The 19,830-nt window shown below is 36.1% G+C and overlaps 1 protein-coding gene across 1 annotated transcript in view; it reads left to right on the top strand.

Annotated features, from left to right (window-relative positions):
* The first annotated feature begins 4,054 nt into the window (after nt 1-4,054).
* The window catches only part of LOC140163179 (cytidine monophosphate-N-acetylneuraminic acid hydroxylase-like), an 83,409-nt gene continuing 67,633 nt past the window's right edge, over nt 4,055-19,830 (top strand). Inside the window, exon 1 of the mRNA XM_072186564.1 lies at nt 4,055-4,357. The gene's annotated coding sequence lies outside the window, so the exon portion shown is untranslated. The remainder of the gene's footprint in view (nt 4,358-19,830) is intronic.

Here is a 19,830-nt window from a genome sequence, read left to right as displayed (position 1 = left end):
AATATTGCTTTATATTTGACCGAGAAAATTAATTTCATAGCAAAAAGGCGTGAATTGTGCTGATTTCAACGTGTATCGATGTAGTTTTAGCGCGACTATGAATAACAAAAGAAGCAGGTGCACCGTCGTGAGAGCTCGTGAGTGTAAATGTCGGACATATAATAATAAGATTTTATGGTTTTAAAGTTGGAGTTTGAATCATAGGTGTTTTCATACTTTTTCCGTTATGCTATCGATTCGGTGGCATAGTGCCTTTGCGACTTAAGCATGATATCGTGCTTTCTGTCTGTTAATAAGGTGGGTTTAAGTATGATATTATGATTTATCGTCTGTACAATGTGTATCATAGTTGCTGTTAGTGCAATGTGTATGTGTAGTAAAAGTATGATACAGGGTGTATGTCCACGGACGAGGTTTGGCGAAATCAAACATTAAAGCAAAACACACGGTTAATGACATGGATATATATTAGCATTAGGCTTTGGAACGCATTTACTATGAGCGAGGATCATCAGCTAGCCTCCAACTTCTTCGCAACCGTGTTAATGTTACTGCTGCATTCGCAAGTATACGGCGCACAAAGAGGGTATACATATGGTATACGCAATGCATTTGATGCAATGAGGACCAGGACTAAAACCTGTATTCGTCAAGGAGGCAACCATGTAGAGTGCAAAGCAGCACAGTAAACTCACTTCAGAACCTAGGACATACCAAACAGCCCTTTTCAGGCTACCTATATCTCAAAAAGAGAAAATGACATAATGCAAATAAAAAGAAAGCAAGAAACAACAAAGTAAAAAACATAATAAAACAAAAAGGCATACATAACCGAGAAAAAAATAAGTTTAATATTGTTATTGCAAGTATAGCAAGAGAAGTCCCACCCCACATCAATTTTGCCGACAAGTTAATGACACTTAAACACAATCCATAGGCCCACCGGAAAAGCCCATTCATTAAATAAGATTCGTTATTTTACAAAGTTATCATTGAGGAATGCTTGATATTTATGCATGCATGGTACGTATAATTCTTTTCAATCTCTGAAGTAGCCAAACCTCCTCCGTGGACAGAGTGAAAAACGGACACATTTTTAAATAGAGCATATCTTCCAAGGTCATGATCGAGCCGATTGAAATTGTTATTTCGGTTATTAAAGCTGACGAATAAAGGTTTCGTTACATACCAACATATATTTGATTAACTTTCCAGAAATAGGAGAAGAGGAGGGCGCAATGAGGGTTCTGTTTTTGGGACACCCTGTATCATGGTTTAGTCCCAATGTACAGATAGAAACCATGGTATCATACTTTAGTAACCCATTATACTGACAAAAAGTATGATACTTTTACTCCCTATACTCATTGTACAGACAGAAACCGTGATATTATAATTTACTACCAATGTACAACCTTTAAAAAACAAGTTACTATTTTTATATTTTATGTGTTCTGTTTTCTGAAAATTGGCACCCCTCCTTTTTTTTTTATATAAGAACGTTTGTGTTATTTTAGAATATTTCCTAAAATTCGGGGTTTTATTAGACTATCCTGAAATTCTATGTTATTTTAGAGAATTTATTTCAAAATATCTTTCTTTCCTGTTACGTTATATTAAGATTTTTCATTATTTTGAGTTATTTTGGCCTTATGCTTTTAAAGTACAAATTTCTGCAAGTAATAATTACTGATGTATTCCGCGTATATCGGCAACATCATGTTAATCAACATGATACATGCATGCTGTATTATTTTACATAAAATTAGTGCATATGGGTGTGTGAATGATATCGTTGTGAACACGGCAGTGCGCCGAATACGCAAAATTGCTTTTCTGAGTAAACGACGCTTGAAAATATTGGTATATAAGTTATAAATAGTCATCCCTGTAATATTGAGCAAAAACTTGAGGATTTTAATTAAAGCAGAAATAAGGTGATGTGCGATAATTTTGAGCCACCCCGGGGGGATTTCCAAACGGCCCTCCAAAAATCGCTTGCCACCCCCCCTTTTTTTTACACATGCCAGATCCCAATTTGCAAACCTTAAATGGTCTAAATATATGTGGCGACCGCAGCGAGCAGGACAATTTGCATATAAAAGCTTTTCCGTACTGTTTTCCTAAGCCTTTTTAGAGCGTTTTATTTAAGGCGCCCCATGAATGCGTGCCAAAAGTCGCTTGCCTCCCCCTCTCGGCTGGCCAAAAAATGCACCCCCCCCCCTTTCGGCTCGCCAAAAATTTCTTACCCTCAACAAATTTACCCTCCCCCAGGGCTCATAATTATTGCACAGCCCCTAAAATTACTAGCCTATATTTAGCGTATGATTTTTTGGGATTTTTCAATTTCACTGGGGGCGCTCACATTATAAGCCATAGCGATATCATGTGGGTAATATGTGTACTTATTTTGGTATCACTGGATAGAAGATACCTACAGCTATACGTTGGTATCAAATATATTAGTATAGGACATTTAATATAGAAAATTCGGGGTTTCCAGCTATACAAAAATATAAGGTCACCCTGATTTGTACAGTTATGTAATACGATTCGTGTATTTGCACTTAGGCGTGATTCGTCCAAATCAAGATTTCAATATCTACGTCGGGGATTAAGATTAATCATTAATTTTTGGTGAAAATAAAAGATAACCTGAAACATAACCATAAGCATACACAAACTGAATTTGCTCAAAATTCTCGATTCGTCACTCTGCCGAATTCATAACAATATGATCGTGGAACAGTGGGGGTATTGTACTATGTATAAACGTGTTTCATGCGTGTTAATTAAAGTTATTATTGGAGCTTCCATTTACGTTATAATTTATATTATTGCCTAATCCTATGAGCAAAACACCTTCTGTATTTTGCTCAAAAAGAGGGACCACAATGAGAAATGTTAGTTCAGTTAAAATATTACAATCGAATGTGCTATTCTATTGAAAATCCACACTAACCCTGTGGAAGATTTTGGGAATATCTTCCACATGGGAGTATACATTTCAAAAGGAATTAACACAATCCCCCAGGGGAAGATTAAGGTTGAATATGAAATTCAAATGGAGCTGCCTAATGTGTTCATTCCATTTGATATCCATACTCCCCCTGTAGCAAATATTATCCAAATCTTCCACAGGGGGAGTGTGGATTTAAATGAATTAGCCAATATTACAAACAAGATGTCAACACAAAACAAAAACAATAGCATTAGTCTACTGGTTTTTGAAATGTTTGAAAAATAGTGGGTAATTTTGTTAATTTTTTGTTCTCAAAATATCTCAATATTTAAACAATGATATACATGCACGAGTAATAAACATACACTACAAATTAATCCAATAATACTTCAAGTCTCATGCAACCCCATTCAGACATTTGTTCATATATTCTATTGCACTTGTTTTGGTGTTTTTGTGTTTTTTTTGTGTTTTTTGTTGTTGTTTTTTAGAAAATAAAAGTTGAAATATAAGTGCTGTAATTATCAGAAATACATAGTTTATATTTAGTACCGAAATTACAGTATACTAGTAATTAATAGTCTGTTATTGAAAACGTCGAATAAAGCTCGCTTCGACTCGGATCAATAACCACGTTTACTACAACGTACGTACTATATAATTTATAAAAAACAAAAAGGGCTAACTATGGCAACAGGTTGTCATGGTTATTTTGCTTTTACTACCTTTACATACATATAATACAGTATATAGATTAGCTACATGTATTTGAATGGGGCTTCAACTTTGTCAATACTACTGTTTTCTTCAGGTTTTTTTTTTTTTTTGCAAATTTTTTCATTTCAAAAATACCAAATGACAATTTAAATATTGAATTATCCTTTATATTATCCAATTTATAAGCATTTTTTTTACGATTTCGCTGAGATCACTGAATGGGTCTTTAATCTATTAGCATCGAATCGATCATTTGGAAAGGCAACTAATGTGTGTCTGTCGACACCGCTTACACTACCACTCTTAATTTATAGAGGGTATACGTCACTCATAATAGAGTCATCCTCAATAAGGTACCACAGGAAAATTCGCATGATAATACAATGACGTGTGATAGGTATGAATGGTTGTGGAATCGATCTAGAGACCTGTCCCTCTGTCATCTTAAGTTATCTTAGAACTGTCCTCCAGACTGCCATTTCAATTGTTATACCGTTCCGGATGGTTTATTTCATACACTCTATAATATTGGTTCGTTACCATAGTAACCTATCAACGATGGCTTACTAGAGGCTCTGGTTAGATTGGCATTAACGTATTTTTCAATTGCCTGCAAGACACATTTTGCTTGGAATACTGAGCGTTTTTGATATACATTTTGAATTTTTGACGAAATTGGTAAGTATTTTGTTTATTGGAATTTACGTACATTGTGTTATATATTTTGAGTTTTAACACTATAGTTAAGAACCGTTTTAAACTAATGACGTGACATATGAGGTACTATACAAATAATGGCGACAGGCAATGGTTGGATTTTCTTACGGAATTTCTTAATAACTATTTTCCCTAAATTTTCCCCAAGAAAGATGCAAATTCCAAAGTTGCAGTTTTGCTCGACTACATGCCTTATTGATTTGTACACAAAGCGTTCTCAACAAGATAGTACGGTGCTCTTACTGGTGTTCAGTTAAATGTATGCAAATTAAAATTCAATTAGCATAACGAAGTAATATTCATAAATAAAAGTAACCGTTTCGGTCGAATGTATACTCAGTACATGTGTCCATTAGAATCCCCGGGATACCAGGGGAGCTTCGCAAACTAATCTGCGGTACTACAAGTCGAGAGGCTGGGGTGCAAAGCCTTACTGTGACCTACCAATAATCAGAAATGTCCGCCAGCATGGGTGCTATAATGGGGCGCACCAATGGGCACAGAATTACTAGATTTCAAAATTGGGTGACTTATGTTTGGCAGGTGTAATGCATCTGACTGGGTGTTTGTTTTAATTACGTAACGCATAAAGGCATTGACATCATCGAATGGCTGCCTTTTGCTGTTACTCTACACTCACTACAAAAACAGTGTTTAGAAAGTGACGACAAGAATACGTTAAGAAAAGTTGTGTTTAAAATATGGATGTCAGATATTTAGAAATTGAACACCACCATCGACCAATGCTCAGAACTTTGACCCATGATGTTTTAATGAAGGTAAAATTGTGTTTAGAAAAGTGTTGAATTTATAAACACTGTTTTTCAGTGTATAATAATAATTATTACATTAATATATCATTCCTTTCTTTTCCTTTCTCTGCATATCCTTATTCTTTCATAGGCCTACACTTTATCACTCTTCTTAAAATGAAATTAGAAAGAAATTTGTGAACAAAAAACGTTTATAGGCCTATGCTTAAACATGTTACATACAAGTTTCCATCATACAGTACTATAGACACGTGACCTGGCCTTAATACATTCTGATGTGTAATCGATCAGCAAGAACATTCAATTTATTTAAATGAAGCGTCTAAAGTCAGGTGGGTGATAACGAAATGTACATCGACGGATAATGTGTGGCTTCTCTGCTTTTGACTACCCAATCACACCCTTGGGTTGTATGGGAACAAAGGGTACCTCTCGCTCGTGTACGCGCTTTAACGTGACTTTTGTTTGATCACATATTGACAGTAGCCTGCCTATTATAGCGTTATTACGCTGTCAGGACAGTTACCAATTTAATGGCTTAAGCCCTTTGTCCCGAACAAAAGCGTCTTGGTAAATAAAATCGGCACAAAGGAACAATGCATTATGTAATATATTGCCACTCTATGTTTATAAAGGCTCTTTGGTCTTACACTCAGTACGGTACTGACCAGCTTATTTTGTTATGCATACGAGTCGCGCTAAAAGTCGATCGATACATGCTAAAATCAGCACAATTCAGAGATAGACCTTTTTGCTGTGAAATTCATTTTCTTGGTCAAATATAAAGCAATATTTTTTTCTTCAGTAATGCCAGTTAAAAACATAGTGCTTGGATATATTTTTTGTTATAAAAAATGTGTGTGTTCAAATTAGGCATGAAATTGTGGTTTCTTTGCTAAACCCTATGACTATCCATACATCACACAACATACACACAACAAAAATAGCATTTTGGTGTCGGTTTATTGCTGCCAAACGAGAAGCACACACTGTGCCATGCTATACAGAACTAGGATATCATGCCTACGCTAATACAATAGGGCAGCCTACCACAGGAATCGATGTGATAACCACGGGGCTGCGCAACCTCAAAAAAACTTGAACACAATTTTTTATTTCTTATTTTTATTTTTGTTGAACAAGAAAAATCTGAGGGCATAGTACTTGGCTCCTGCCTAGGCTATCCCATGCCAACGTGGTGTTGATTCCTTCCTTCCCGCTATAAACAATCTTAATCGAGCAAAATCCCACCCGAGACTAAAACTGGCTTTAATAAAAATATTTACTAATGATTCTAAACAATCATGCTTCTGAGAAGAAGCAACTTGACACACACTACTTAAATTCAACTGCGCAACAGAATAGAACGTGTTGCCGTGATAGAAACCGAACCTGAAGTGAGGTTACTCACGCACTCTCCCACACAGGAATAGTCATACTATTACGTAACGCAAAGAACATCAATATATTCTTATGGGTGCACACCAGTAAATAGCTCCCATTGACTTTCTGTACAAACAGGGTCCAGGAAAACGTCATTTTCTTGACTCCAGAGCGACTCAGTTCTTCAAAACTTACCCTTTCTGCAAGTCAAAGGTCAGATGAAGTCATCTATTGTAGAAATTATATACGGAGTCCAGCATTTTTTTCCAGAAAAATGCCGACTAGATCACCCTATAGCCCATACAGCGTACGCCACCTTACAAATAGCTTGGTGTTTCTGAAATGTAACACATTGAAAGTTTAGCCAAATTGTAATAAAAAGTCAGATCCTGCTCATTTTTCACAGACAATCTATTTCCCAGGCCTAAATGAGGATTAAATATGAATCAGGGCCTAATAGTTGGGTTTTAAGCCTTTTCTAATGGATTGAATTCAGTCGTATTGCACGTTTCCTCGTTTGAAACACTGATTTTTTTTCTCCCAGGGTGTAGGAGACTTGTATTTACTGGTGTGCACTCTTATTCGGGGGCTCTCAACCGAATATATTTTCATTTCTTTGCTAAACCCTATGACTATCCATACATCACACAACATACACACAACAAAAATAGCATTTTGGTGTCGGTTTATTGCTGCCAAACGAGAAGCACACACTGTGCCATGCTATGAAGTCCAAAGTCAGGGCTGCTGGCAAAAAATACCATAATCGTGGAAGTCAAATCCACCGTGCATTCCAACAGTTGGAACCACATCAGAGTCGTCACTCTTTACTAAACTTTACATATGAGCCAAAATGCCAATCTGGTTAGTCTCATTGATTAATACTTAGATTAACCCAAATCATATTTGTGAAAATGGAATGGGCCTATTATTAAATTAAGAAATGTCCATATTGCAATCCTCGAATCGCCATGCTTCACAGTAACATCTGCAAGTCTTCCGCACATACATATCTGCAAAAAAATACACAAATCTGTGAGAAACTTAATAATGTCGTAAATGCAAATTTTGCGACTTTGAGTCTACAATCCTTACCATGCAGAAAAACACAACCCAACTCATGAATTATTGGGATGAGAACTCCTAATCCTCCGAGTGATGAAGATAATAAAATCAAATTTCAAAATCTTCAGATCGGAATTGTCATGACTGAAATTATTGTTACTAACCGTCAGAAATAAGAAATTCAGCTCGATCAATCATACTACCTGATATGACACTATGACCAACATTATCTTGACAAACTATATGACACTGCGCCTTAATACTTGTCTTATCTATATGACACTTTGCCATAATACCACATATACTGAATGAAGACCAGTCTTCTGCCTTATGTGGACCATATGCCATGCTAAGAGCTCAGAACTGACAAACCAAAAGTTTGCATAAGGGAACTTCTATTAAATATAGATTCTTGAAAAGAAATAATAAAACGACATATTAGCAATGTACACTATTAACGAACAGTTGTAGCTCTAATTGCAAAGTATGACAACTTCTAAGATATCAATTAATGACAATCCTGGATAATGACCCGATCTTAACATTTTGACGAACCATATACCAACCTGCTTGAAATTTTGAATGAATATCAATCTTTGCTCCTTAATCCTTTAAAAAAGTCCTTTCTCTGACGCTATTGTGCGCAAAACGTAACTCCCTTAGGCACTAAAACATTGACATAGACTACTGTATGACAACCAATCATATTACACGACTTATATAGCATTGATCCATTATATCATCTTGAATGAATTTATATGACAAGTGGGTCACAATACCTGCCTTATAAAGCACATTGTCATAATAACCCGTCATACTGTATGACTACCGGCCTCCTGCCTTATCTCGGACTAGATGCCACTAACATGACTACATGACAGGATCTATGTCTCTAACTTACCTTGCCATACTGGATGACGATTAGCCATATAGAGCTCGTCTTGATTGTGAACACACCATTATTGATATCAATATCTTAGCATAATAGAATTGAAGTCATAACCTTAATATTATCTGGACTACGACACTATAATAATCTCAGACAAGAATAACAAATGATCGAGACTCCATCTGCCTTACATGGCACTAGGCCTAAGCCACAACCATTAGTAGATGGCAGCCATTCATATGAAGATATTACCCGTCTTTTCTGCCACTACAATATCTTGCTATATCGAATAACGACCAGCCAAAGAGCCAATCCTGTTTACCGTTAGGGCCTACCTTTATTATGATCAATATCTTACCATAGTAACTGAGAAGTCATGGCCAGGATATCTGCACTGGGCCACTAATATCTTACCAAATGACCGCAATCTGCTTTAAATGAAAGTATAAGCCACTAGCATCTTATGATACTAAATAACAACCATTCATATCTGTCTATTATAGCATTTAGCCACTAAAATAATGCCATATTAAAATATATCTTTTCTGTCAGTTTAAACCATTATTAAATATCTTACCAAAGAAAAAGAAAAGAGCCAAAATATCGGACTTAATTGCACTATCCAAGGACAACCAGGCACAATATTGTTGCATAGGACTATATCACAATATCATTCAAAAATGTGTAAATCTATTTTACAAAATGACAACCAGTCCTAAATGACACTGTGCTACTAATATAATGGCTTAATAGTCTGCACCACTATATAAACTCATATCAAGTGACCACCGGTCATAGAGCCCAACTGTTAATTTATTTTATAAGAATTTTGGTTACAGTAAAATTGCACTGTGTGTCTTCTTTGACAATTATGCTGAAAACCAACCCAAAAACGAGGATCAGAAGTCATACAATCAGTATAAACCGCTTATACTTCACATAGGCCTACCTGTTATTTCTGTTTTCTGATATCGATCTGCTGTCTGAGAGCATAGATATAATGTGATTACTAAAAACTCATCAACTGATTGAGCTCATCTCGGTATCCAATAGTGATTGGATAACAACATCGGCTGTCTGACATGTCTGACAGCAATAATTTTGCCGAAAACCATGACAAAACACTGATCCAAACTGTTTGGGAAAATCTGCCGTCCGACATCATTACTATTGCCATTAGACCATGACAAAACACCCCGGCAAAACACTCATCCAAACTATGTGGATAAACCTGCTGCCTAAGAACATTACTTTTGCCATTAGGCCATTACCAAACACCCTACCAAACTGGCTGGAAGGAAAACTTGCTGTCTGACAGCATTACTATTGCCATTATGCCATGACAAAATACTCGTCCAAACTGTTTGGGTAAACCTGCTGCTCGAGAGCATTTACACTTCCGCCTTTATACAATGACCAAACACCCTTCCAAACTGTTTTGAAAAACTTGCTTTCTGACAGCATAGTAAAAAAACAACAACTTTACAGATCTACTCACCAGAAACAAGACAGCAATATTTATCATTAAATTCGTGTCAATACATTATGTACATTGTATGCCAGCTAATGTGGCTTACCTGTTAACACCGGGCTGTTAACAAATCCGAGGAATACACCTCTGCCTATTTCTTTGTTTTACAAATTTAGCATTGGCCCTTCTACGAGGCTGAAACATAATTTCCAATGAAATATTGCATTTCCTGAATTACCAGGATTCCTGTAACTCTAGTATAATCACCGGGACATATTTAAGTCCATTTGGTATCGAATACCACTAGGGGCAAATCAAAGTCCCTGAACAACCAATTTTTATCGGATGGACTATCAATGTAGGAATTAAGCTTATTGGTGATGCTAACAATTTTTACTTTATTTGAATATGATGACCATCATGATCAAAAGAGAACACATCTATACCTAAATCTAGAATCCAACTTAAAGGACCCAAGGGTGTCTCCACACAGAGCGACCGTTTAAACCTGAGACCATAATACCTAAAGGGATTGGATGGGCGGATATTATGGTCTCAGGTATTATGGTCTCAGGTTTAAACAAACAAACAAACAAACAAACAAAACTTGGAATTTTATTATAAAAACTAGGAACATGGTCTAAGGTATGCGATCCTTATTGAAAAATTGTTTGACTCATCAAAACACGAATTAGATTCTGAAACTCATCGCATTCTAGCACAAAATAATAAAAACAATATCTAACAGATCGGGTATAAAAAACTACCGCCTACACTTCTAAAATCTACTACTGTGATATTTTTCCAAGTCCTAAAACAATCATTTGTTTGGTTAACTCACCTCTTAATATTGGATTCCACTTCCCGGTTCCACTTAGAATTTGATCAATCCAGTTTAAAACGTATTTAATAAATTATTGATCTCTACAAGAGTGACTAAAATGATTGATGCAAAAACACATCAGTGATTATGTAAATTATAATCATTCACTTAACTTGCTCAGTCCCCGGAACATTGTTCCGTCTCTGCTTCTTTAGCTTCGTAATCAATACTCGGTGATAAAGATCACGCTGTTAATTCCACCATCTCATTCTTCATTGTGTACAAACAGCTATCTGTCGTCTTGTATACCAATTTCGCAAACTGGACGTTGAATGTACACTCTCATGAATATTGATTGGCAACATTTTCCAATATGTCAGCGCTCTAATCGGGAACAATAGAACAATAGACCCTGCAGAGCGTTGGTATGGAAGATAAAAACCAACAATCATGAATGAAAATCAGAACTCTTAAATGCATTATTGATGCTGATGTGAGACCTACCTGGCATCTCAGTGGTGAATGCGAATAGTACATGCAATTTTTCCCGAACAGCGCCGGGCAAACCTATATTATTACGGAATATTACCGACTTCTTATCCCTTCTCGCCTTATCTTGACTTTCTTGTTACTACAAATCGCCTGTTATGTCGATTAACGTACAGATCATCATGCATCGTGTTTGTTAACCTGTATTTTCTTGAGATTTTTGTAACTAATGATATATACCTACTCCTTGAAATCTGATCGAAAATAAACCTAAATTAACCATAGGAATGCAAGTAGTTGCTCCATAACAACTGATCTCCAACTACTGTGGAGCCATAATAGCTCATAATAACGGTTTAAATAATACAGATACACCAGTAATTACTGCTATTAAAATAATTACGATACTATGATCCCAATTTAAAATACAGGGATATCGAACTACTTAACTTAATCACGTGAAATCGGAGCGTCTTCTTCCAGCCGCTTCTGGGTAGGCCTACAATGATGAACCAAGAAACTCATCGCAATGTTCAGGAAAAACCACTATAAATATAGCGCTAGCTCTGTGGATGTACACCTTGCGTACTTGCAAAATACAGAAATGCTGCACATTTAATGAAATATACAGATGATATCGCCATAAAAACAGTCAACTATGGAAAACCTTTGTAGTGTAAATCAGCGGGAAAAACAACTGCGCAACAGAATAGAACGTGTTGCCGTGATAGAAACCGAACCTGAAGTGAGGTTACTCACGCACTCTCCCACACAGGAATAGTCATACTATTACGTAACGCAAAGAACATCAATATATTCTTATTCGGGGGCTCTCAACCGAATATATTTTCATGTTTTTTTCAGTGTAAGATTTTTACAGGGCTCACCCGCGAGCCTTTTCAGAACTAATTTATTTGCGTGTCAAACTAATATAGTTCGTTTAAGAAAAATATTCCCCACCTCTGTAAGGCACATCGTGTGGGTCTATATATTATAGTTTTGTCAGAATATCCGTTTTGATTTCACCTTTTTCACTGCCAAAATGTCCCACTTGTACTTCATTTCTAATATAACAAGCATAAATAATCAACATTTCTATTGTGGCTTGCAAAATCATTCATCCATGGGTACATTCGCGAGTTAATTTTGACAACATTGATAGTCTGAACTGAAAAATGGTGCAATCAAAACGGAAATTCTCACAAAACTATGACATATATATAGCTTATATGATGTGCTTTAGAAAGTTGTGAAATGTCTTTCGATTGGCGAAAAAGCTCCCGGGGCAAATTGAAGCCTGTGAAAATCAAAAATATTACACTAGAAGCCTAAGGCTGAGTTCACATAGAAGTATACGGTATTCGCTATACGAAATACGCTCATTCGATCAGGCTGAGTTCATATAGGAGTATACTATGTGAACTCAGCCTGATCAAATGAGCGTATTTCGTATAGCGAATAGCGAGTATGTCAGTTTACCCATTTTCTTCGTCTTATCAAATGCTTGTAACTTTACTTCTTGAGGTCACATTGCATTAAATGAGGTGTCATAATGTGCAGAATTAGATAGTGCATCTATTTAAAAAATGAATTTGCCCACATATGGTTTAGGTTTTTAAAATTTGGACGGTATACGCTGCACTAAAATCGAACACGCGCGATTCCCACTATACTATACTATACTATACGCAGGTATACGGCCTTTTCGAATAGCTCTTATGTGACCCGGTACTATGAAATTACCTTGCTCGATTTAATCTATACGCGTGCACCTACAAAACGTGCATCGTATACCCGAATAGTATACTTCTATGCGATCGTAGCCTTATGTGACCCGGTACTATGAAATTGCCTTGCTCGATTGAACTATATACGCGTGCACCTGTAAAACGTGCACCGTATACCCGAATAGTATACTTCTATGTGAACGCAGCCTTAATTTCACACCTAAGTGTAACATCAGGGTTTGAAAACAATATACCATCAGACATTTATAGTTTTCTTCTGAAATGAAATTTATTGCTTTTCAATTGACCTTAGAAAATGAATTATGAAGTGAAAAGGTGTTTTTGTTGTTGTTTCAATTTGCTGCTTTATTTACGCTGTCAACGTTATTTTGGTGGAGTATCTCAGTATCACTCCAACATCTACGAGTCACGTTTATAGAGGCCTTGCATGTGACGTATCACCCCGTATATATGGCGGACTACTCAAATGCATTCAACAAAATCATGATTGCAATCTACCGTGACAGTTCGTCTCACACACATAACCCTGTACTACGATCAAATAGGTTGATGACAACATTTGATTGAATGGACTGCACTCCGCCATAACTACGGTGAAGGACACCGGCTCAAATCCTTGTGTGGAACCAATCGATAATTTCATGCAGGGCCTCTATTGGATAGACTCTCACTATGGATCACAATGGCATAGTTCAATAAGCTCAATAATCAAGTTTTTTGTACCCAAATCGTCAAAGGTCATTTAATGAATGTACAAATGTAGGGGGGTTAACGAACTGTTCCCACTATACTATACTATACTATACGCAGGTATACGGCCTTTTCGAATAGCTCTTATGTGACCCGGTACTATGAAATTACCTTGCTCGATTTAATCTATACGCGTGCACCTGCAAAACGTGCATCGTATACCCGAATATTATACTTCTATGCGATCGTAGCCTTATGTGACCCGGTACTATGAAATTGCCTAGCTCGATTGAACTATATACGCGTGCACCTGTAAAACGTGCACCGTATACCCGAATAGTATACTTCTATGTGAACGCAGCCTAAGATAAGAGGAATTCGCTGTCGTAGTGCACGTTAGCAGTCCGGTCCGACTGCCTGATCAGGAAGTACTGCCGAATCAGGCAGTATGTTGCCGAGTCAGGCAGTATGGTATCCCACAATGCAATGCTCTATTTCAAATAGAGCATCTTTTAATTTTCCGTTATTTCTTGGTTTAGAGTAAAGAAGTAGGTAAAATATATAAAATTATCAATGAATGTACAATTAGTAGTAATTTTTCATCAATTTTAATAAAGTTAATTTGCATATTTAAATCAATTTTTTTAAAAACCGTTAGAAATTGTTTTGTTATTTAAATTATTTTTCTCCCGGTGGAATTTGGAATTTTTTTTCGCCCGGTGAAAAATTGTCAACTTACATGTAGCTCATGTGTGTCAAAGTAAAATTTCCCCCGATCTTTTATAAAATCACCATGAACAATTTAGTCCTTAGTCTGTCGAATTCGGAAGGGTTACCAAAGCTTGTGTTGCCTAACTCGGCAACATGCTGCCTGATTCGGCAGTACTTCCTGATCAGGCAGTTGGACCGGACTGGTTAGTAACCATTGGTTACTGCTCCAAGCCTGGGCTCAAGCACCTGTTCCGAATTTTGATATGCCATAGGCTTTGTGTTGTGATCATTTCGATCAGTGGTTCGTAACAAGGAAAGCGTGATCCAGTTGACCTGGCAACGGTCATATTCTAACGTGCACTACGACAGCGAATAGGCTAATCGCCTTCACATCGGGGGGGTGTCACTCATGTATAAAAGTTGCAAGCATCCGCGTTACTAAATTTGCCCTTAAATAAGAAGAGACATTAGAAAAACACTCTAAGCGAGGAATAGGCTAGACATTTGAACCTAAACAAGGATTGACATTGCGTGTGTCGGTCGGTTTGAGTGTAATTCAGTGATGAAGATCGGCAATTCCGTGCGCTGTTAACCCTATTCTATTACCCCCTATCAATTTCGAAATGGCTTAATATGCATGTAAAAAAAATATTTACACAAATAAGGTCTTATCTTTGGAACAGTTTTGATAATTTATCACTTCTCTATCAACAAAATGCTTTTTTTCCTAATATAACTACCCTTAACACATCATAAAATGGTTTAAAATGTTGGAAACCTGCATATTTTAACCATTTTTAGGCCACATTTTGCCCTAAAAATAGCCCCAAAATGTCCATAAACTTTTAAAATATAGTCCAAAGTAATTCGGATTTCTTTTATTTATATGTAGAAACACGGCAGTGTATTTAAAACTGCATAAAAATGCCACATTGATGTACTCATACACTTCAAAAATGTAAATCAAAATTAAACATGTTTCTTCATATTTGGCTATGAGCTCATTAATTATTCATGAGCTAATTTGCATAACATTTACAAAATTAAATATTAATCATGTTTTTCTCAAAGCTTAAAGTCCAAGCTTGTCAATGGTATGCCACTTATTGGTTTTTACCCAAGCAATAACACTGCAACGCAGTAGTTAATATGATACCTCCACACCACTCAAATATACCACTTTTGTGTTGGTAATAGAATAGGATATCGGCGGATTAACTCTATCATGGAAAGTTTGCTATATCTTTCCAAATATCATGAATATAATGATTGTTTGTTCTAGATTTGGGGTTTAGCGTTTCATATTTGAAAGAACTAATGTTTTATTGCAATATTTCAAAACCACAAACCCAAACTGGGTGCTATGATCTACGATATTGGGCTACATGTATGCATTTTACCAAGTTAGCAATAGGTATTTCCTTCATTTTGCATATGGATGACTTTCTTTATTATACTCAAAAGCGCATTTTATTATAAGAAAGTTATCTACGTGGACGTAGGCTCTTTCACAGCCGATTTCTGCCATATGCAGACTGGGTTGCCAGGGACTACTAGACAAAGTATCTGTTTTTGACTATAACAAAGTCAATATGAGCAATGTCTGGATTTGGCATCTTAATAGCTATACGGATAACATGACTAATTTGGAATCTGAACATAAACACTTATTTTGTAAACAGATAATATTCTGTGATTATTTATGGATGAAAACTAATAAAATTGCTATAAATGAAATAATTAATATATTAAACATACATTTTTTGTTGTCAACGATGAACATCCATTCACAATTAAAGTTTTTAGGATCTATAGTATTTGGCAAATGACATTGAATTCTACTTTTGAACACTGCCGACTCAAAAAAATTGTTCCTGTTATCTACTCTGTCCACCCAGTAATGTTTGCTTATCTTTAAGATAAGCAAATTATTGGGTCAAGGCTATATCTGCATGGTAATTGAATAGGCCTATATGAGAGTGGTATTGATTGTAAAAGCTTGTATTTCAACGAGTTCCTTGCTGGCGTGTTATCCAGAGTCCAGAGTCAGGACGTTGGTATCAGTATGCCTCAAATCACTAATTTATTGTATGATCAGTGCATAGTAGATTAGATATGTAAAGTTAGAACATATTACTATAGACCCACACCTAATCCGTGAACTTCTTGTTTCAGTTTTAGCCACTTGATTAAAAAAACTGACTGTTGTGTACTAAAAGACAAAAAAAAAAAAGCAAACAGACAACAGTTTAGAGTTATGAATTAGAGAGTTGACAGGAAGTTGTAAGAGTTAAATTGTTATGGACATGATGAATGTATAAAGCGCGAAAATGTGAAGGTCAGGTCAAATCATCCGACAATTCTGCGCCAAATTGTTAAAGGTTATCTGAGGTCGACTAATTATAATGGTTGGATTATCAGGATGTTCAAAGTCGTGTCATTAAACGTAATTACAATTAAGCATTAAAACCAGCATGGTCATATCAAAATTATCAGTTACGTGTAATCCGATTATCACTATGTCAACTGGATCACGCTTTTGAGTTCTGCACTACGATGGAAATGATGGCAACACAAAGTCTATGGCATGTAGTACCAATGCCAAAGGTGCGTGATCCAGTTACCAGGGAGTTATGTAACCAATTTGTAGGCGAATAGACATTTGGATTGTCATGAACTGTTTATGACCACCCTCAGGCAGCAAACATTCTTAAGGTCATCTGAATCAACGCACTGAATGGTCTATTGTTCTATTGTGTCCGATTTGAGCGCTGACATATTGAAAAATGTTGCCAATCAATATTTTGAAATTTTCGAAATTGGGTGACTTGTGCTTGGCAGGTGTAAAATACATCTGACTGGGCGTTTTAATTACGTAACGCATAAAGGCATTGATATCATCGAATGGCTGCCTACTATAGCACTGTTAGTGTTAGGTCTATGTGGGGGGGGGTGTTTAGTTTCTATAATATTTATTATAAGACCTATATTTATTTGTCATTCCTTTCTTTTCCTTTCTCTGTACTTCTCATTTCCTTGCTAAAGTATCACTCCCTCTTCTTTTCTCCCTTCCCTTCTCCCTTCTCCATCCTTCTTACTTTTTGTCCCCTCTCATTCCTATCATTTTCCTTACCTTTCTATTGATTTATTTATTTCTATTTATTTATTTATTTTCATTTCTTCCTCTTTCTCTCTTCCTCCAGCCCCCCCCCCCCACCTCATTCCTCATGTCCCCTCCTCCACCTCTTTCTCCCCCATCCCCTCCCACGACCTCTCACAGAAGAGCTGCCCCCCCCCACCCTTCGGTACGCCACTATTTATGCCAGACTCCTTCTTAAAATAAAATAAAAGTTGGATAAGTCAATTCGTCGGGTGCATCACATAATTGGTCTATCTTGATTTTTTTACTTTTCTGAGACAATTGGTATTATAGTTCTTTTTATGGAGCTCTACCAATTCAACAAGTTACAGACCTCAATTTTTCCTAAATAATTAGTTATAAAATGTTTTAATTAGACTATGGATTTTCATGAAATTGGTTTTAAATTAAAGCATATATTTAGTAGATTTATTTAAGTGGAATCTTGAATTATATTTACATATGCAATATTGCTTTAAACTACACTTCAGTTGTAGTTCTGTATGTGAAATAGTTAACTTCCCGATATCGTATTTAAAGTGCATCACATACTGATCTCGAGATAGACCAGTATGTGATGCGTCTAAAATCACGTCACCGTTCGCAAACTCGAGATAGCCCCCAAGATAGACCAATATGAAATGCACTTTAAATACGATATCGGGAAATTAACTATTTCACATAGAGAACTACAACTTTAGCGTAGTTTTAAGCAATATTGCATACGTAAATATAATTAAAGACTCCACTTAAATAAATATGTTAAGTATATCGTCGGCAGAGTGCTACACTATCGTAAGTGACATTTTTGGCCAAAATGAGATTTTGACGAATTATGGAAGGCCATATAAAAACACCCATTTTAAACCAGGTTTTAAGCTTCAAATTTGCTTAATTATTTTTTAATTAATAAAATAAAATATCGTAAGTGCAAAGCAATTTTAATTAATGCATGCAAGACTATTGTATGTGCCACTTACGATAGTCTTGCATGCGAATGTTGTTTTTCATTTGCTGCAAGACCATCGTATGTGCCACATACGCTACTTTATTGGGCCAAAACAACAAAATCACGGAATGCTACAACATCGTAAGTGCAAAACAGTCTCTAAGACATCGCAGGCTGTGACGCCGATGGCTGTATGCGTTGTCATCATGCAGGCTAAGTTCATAGATCCCATGACTGGCAATAAAGACGATAAATCAGGTGTTTTTATTTTTAGATTCAGTAATAAATTTTGGGAGATAACATTACGGCAAAAGGTGTCTTGCTATTGTAAATATGATGTGCCAAAATAAATTAACACTTGTTAAAAAACATAAAATGACAAAATATTGGATATTTGAGCCGATATTACGCATATCCTAATTTAGCAATGAATGCTACACTATCGTATGTGGCACATACGATAGTGTTGCACTCTACACTCATTTATATTTGCCACTATTTATGCCAGACTCCTTCTTAAAATAAAATAAAAGTTGGATAAGTCAATTCGTCGGGTGCATCACATATTGGTCTATCTTGATTTTTTTACTTTTCTGAGAAAATTGATATTATAGTTCTTTTTATGGAGCCCTTCCAATTCAACAAGTTACAGACCTCAATTTTTCTTAAATAATTAGTAACAAAACGATTGTTCACGCGTACCATGCTAACACTTCAAAATAACAATGAGATCCGAAACCGAAAACTGAAACCGAAACCGACACATATTTGGTGGTAGCGATATTTCCCACCCGTTAGTTGTGCATGTGCTACACACAAACATATCCTCTCATTCCAAGTACATGTCAATGTAAAATTATGAAACGTGATCTTCATCCATGGCGTTGTCTTTTTAAAAACATTTCTTGTTAAATCTAGCTTGAAAATCGCTTGGAAACCATTGTTTTCCAAGCCCCCCGGAAGAATAAATCTAGTTGTACTTGTACAACGCAAGTCAATTGAAGCCGCATACTTTATCACGAATTTACGGCCGTAAAATTTAGACAATTCTTTTGTCTAGATTAGCATCAACCCTCTCATCTCACGTTTTTCATGTCAGACATTAACATAACTCCCGAAACCGAAACAGAAGTTATCTTCGTTCAACTTTTCTGTAGGCAACAAAAGACTAGAATAAAAGTTTTGTTCACACGTACCATGCTAACACTTCAAATCAAAATAACAATGAGATCCGAGACCGAAAACTGAAACCGAAACCGACACAGAAAAGATAAAACGACGGCTAGTATAATTATGTCATTGGT

This window comes from Amphiura filiformis, chromosome 10 (genome assembly GCF_039555335.1).
Source record: "Amphiura filiformis chromosome 10, Afil_fr2py, whole genome shotgun sequence".
Classification (NCBI taxonomy): Eukaryota; Metazoa; Echinodermata; class Ophiuroidea; order Amphilepidida; family Amphiuridae; genus Amphiura; species Amphiura filiformis.
Note: the sequence above shows the minus strand (reverse complement) of the source record. Positions and strands in the feature narration are given on the sequence as shown.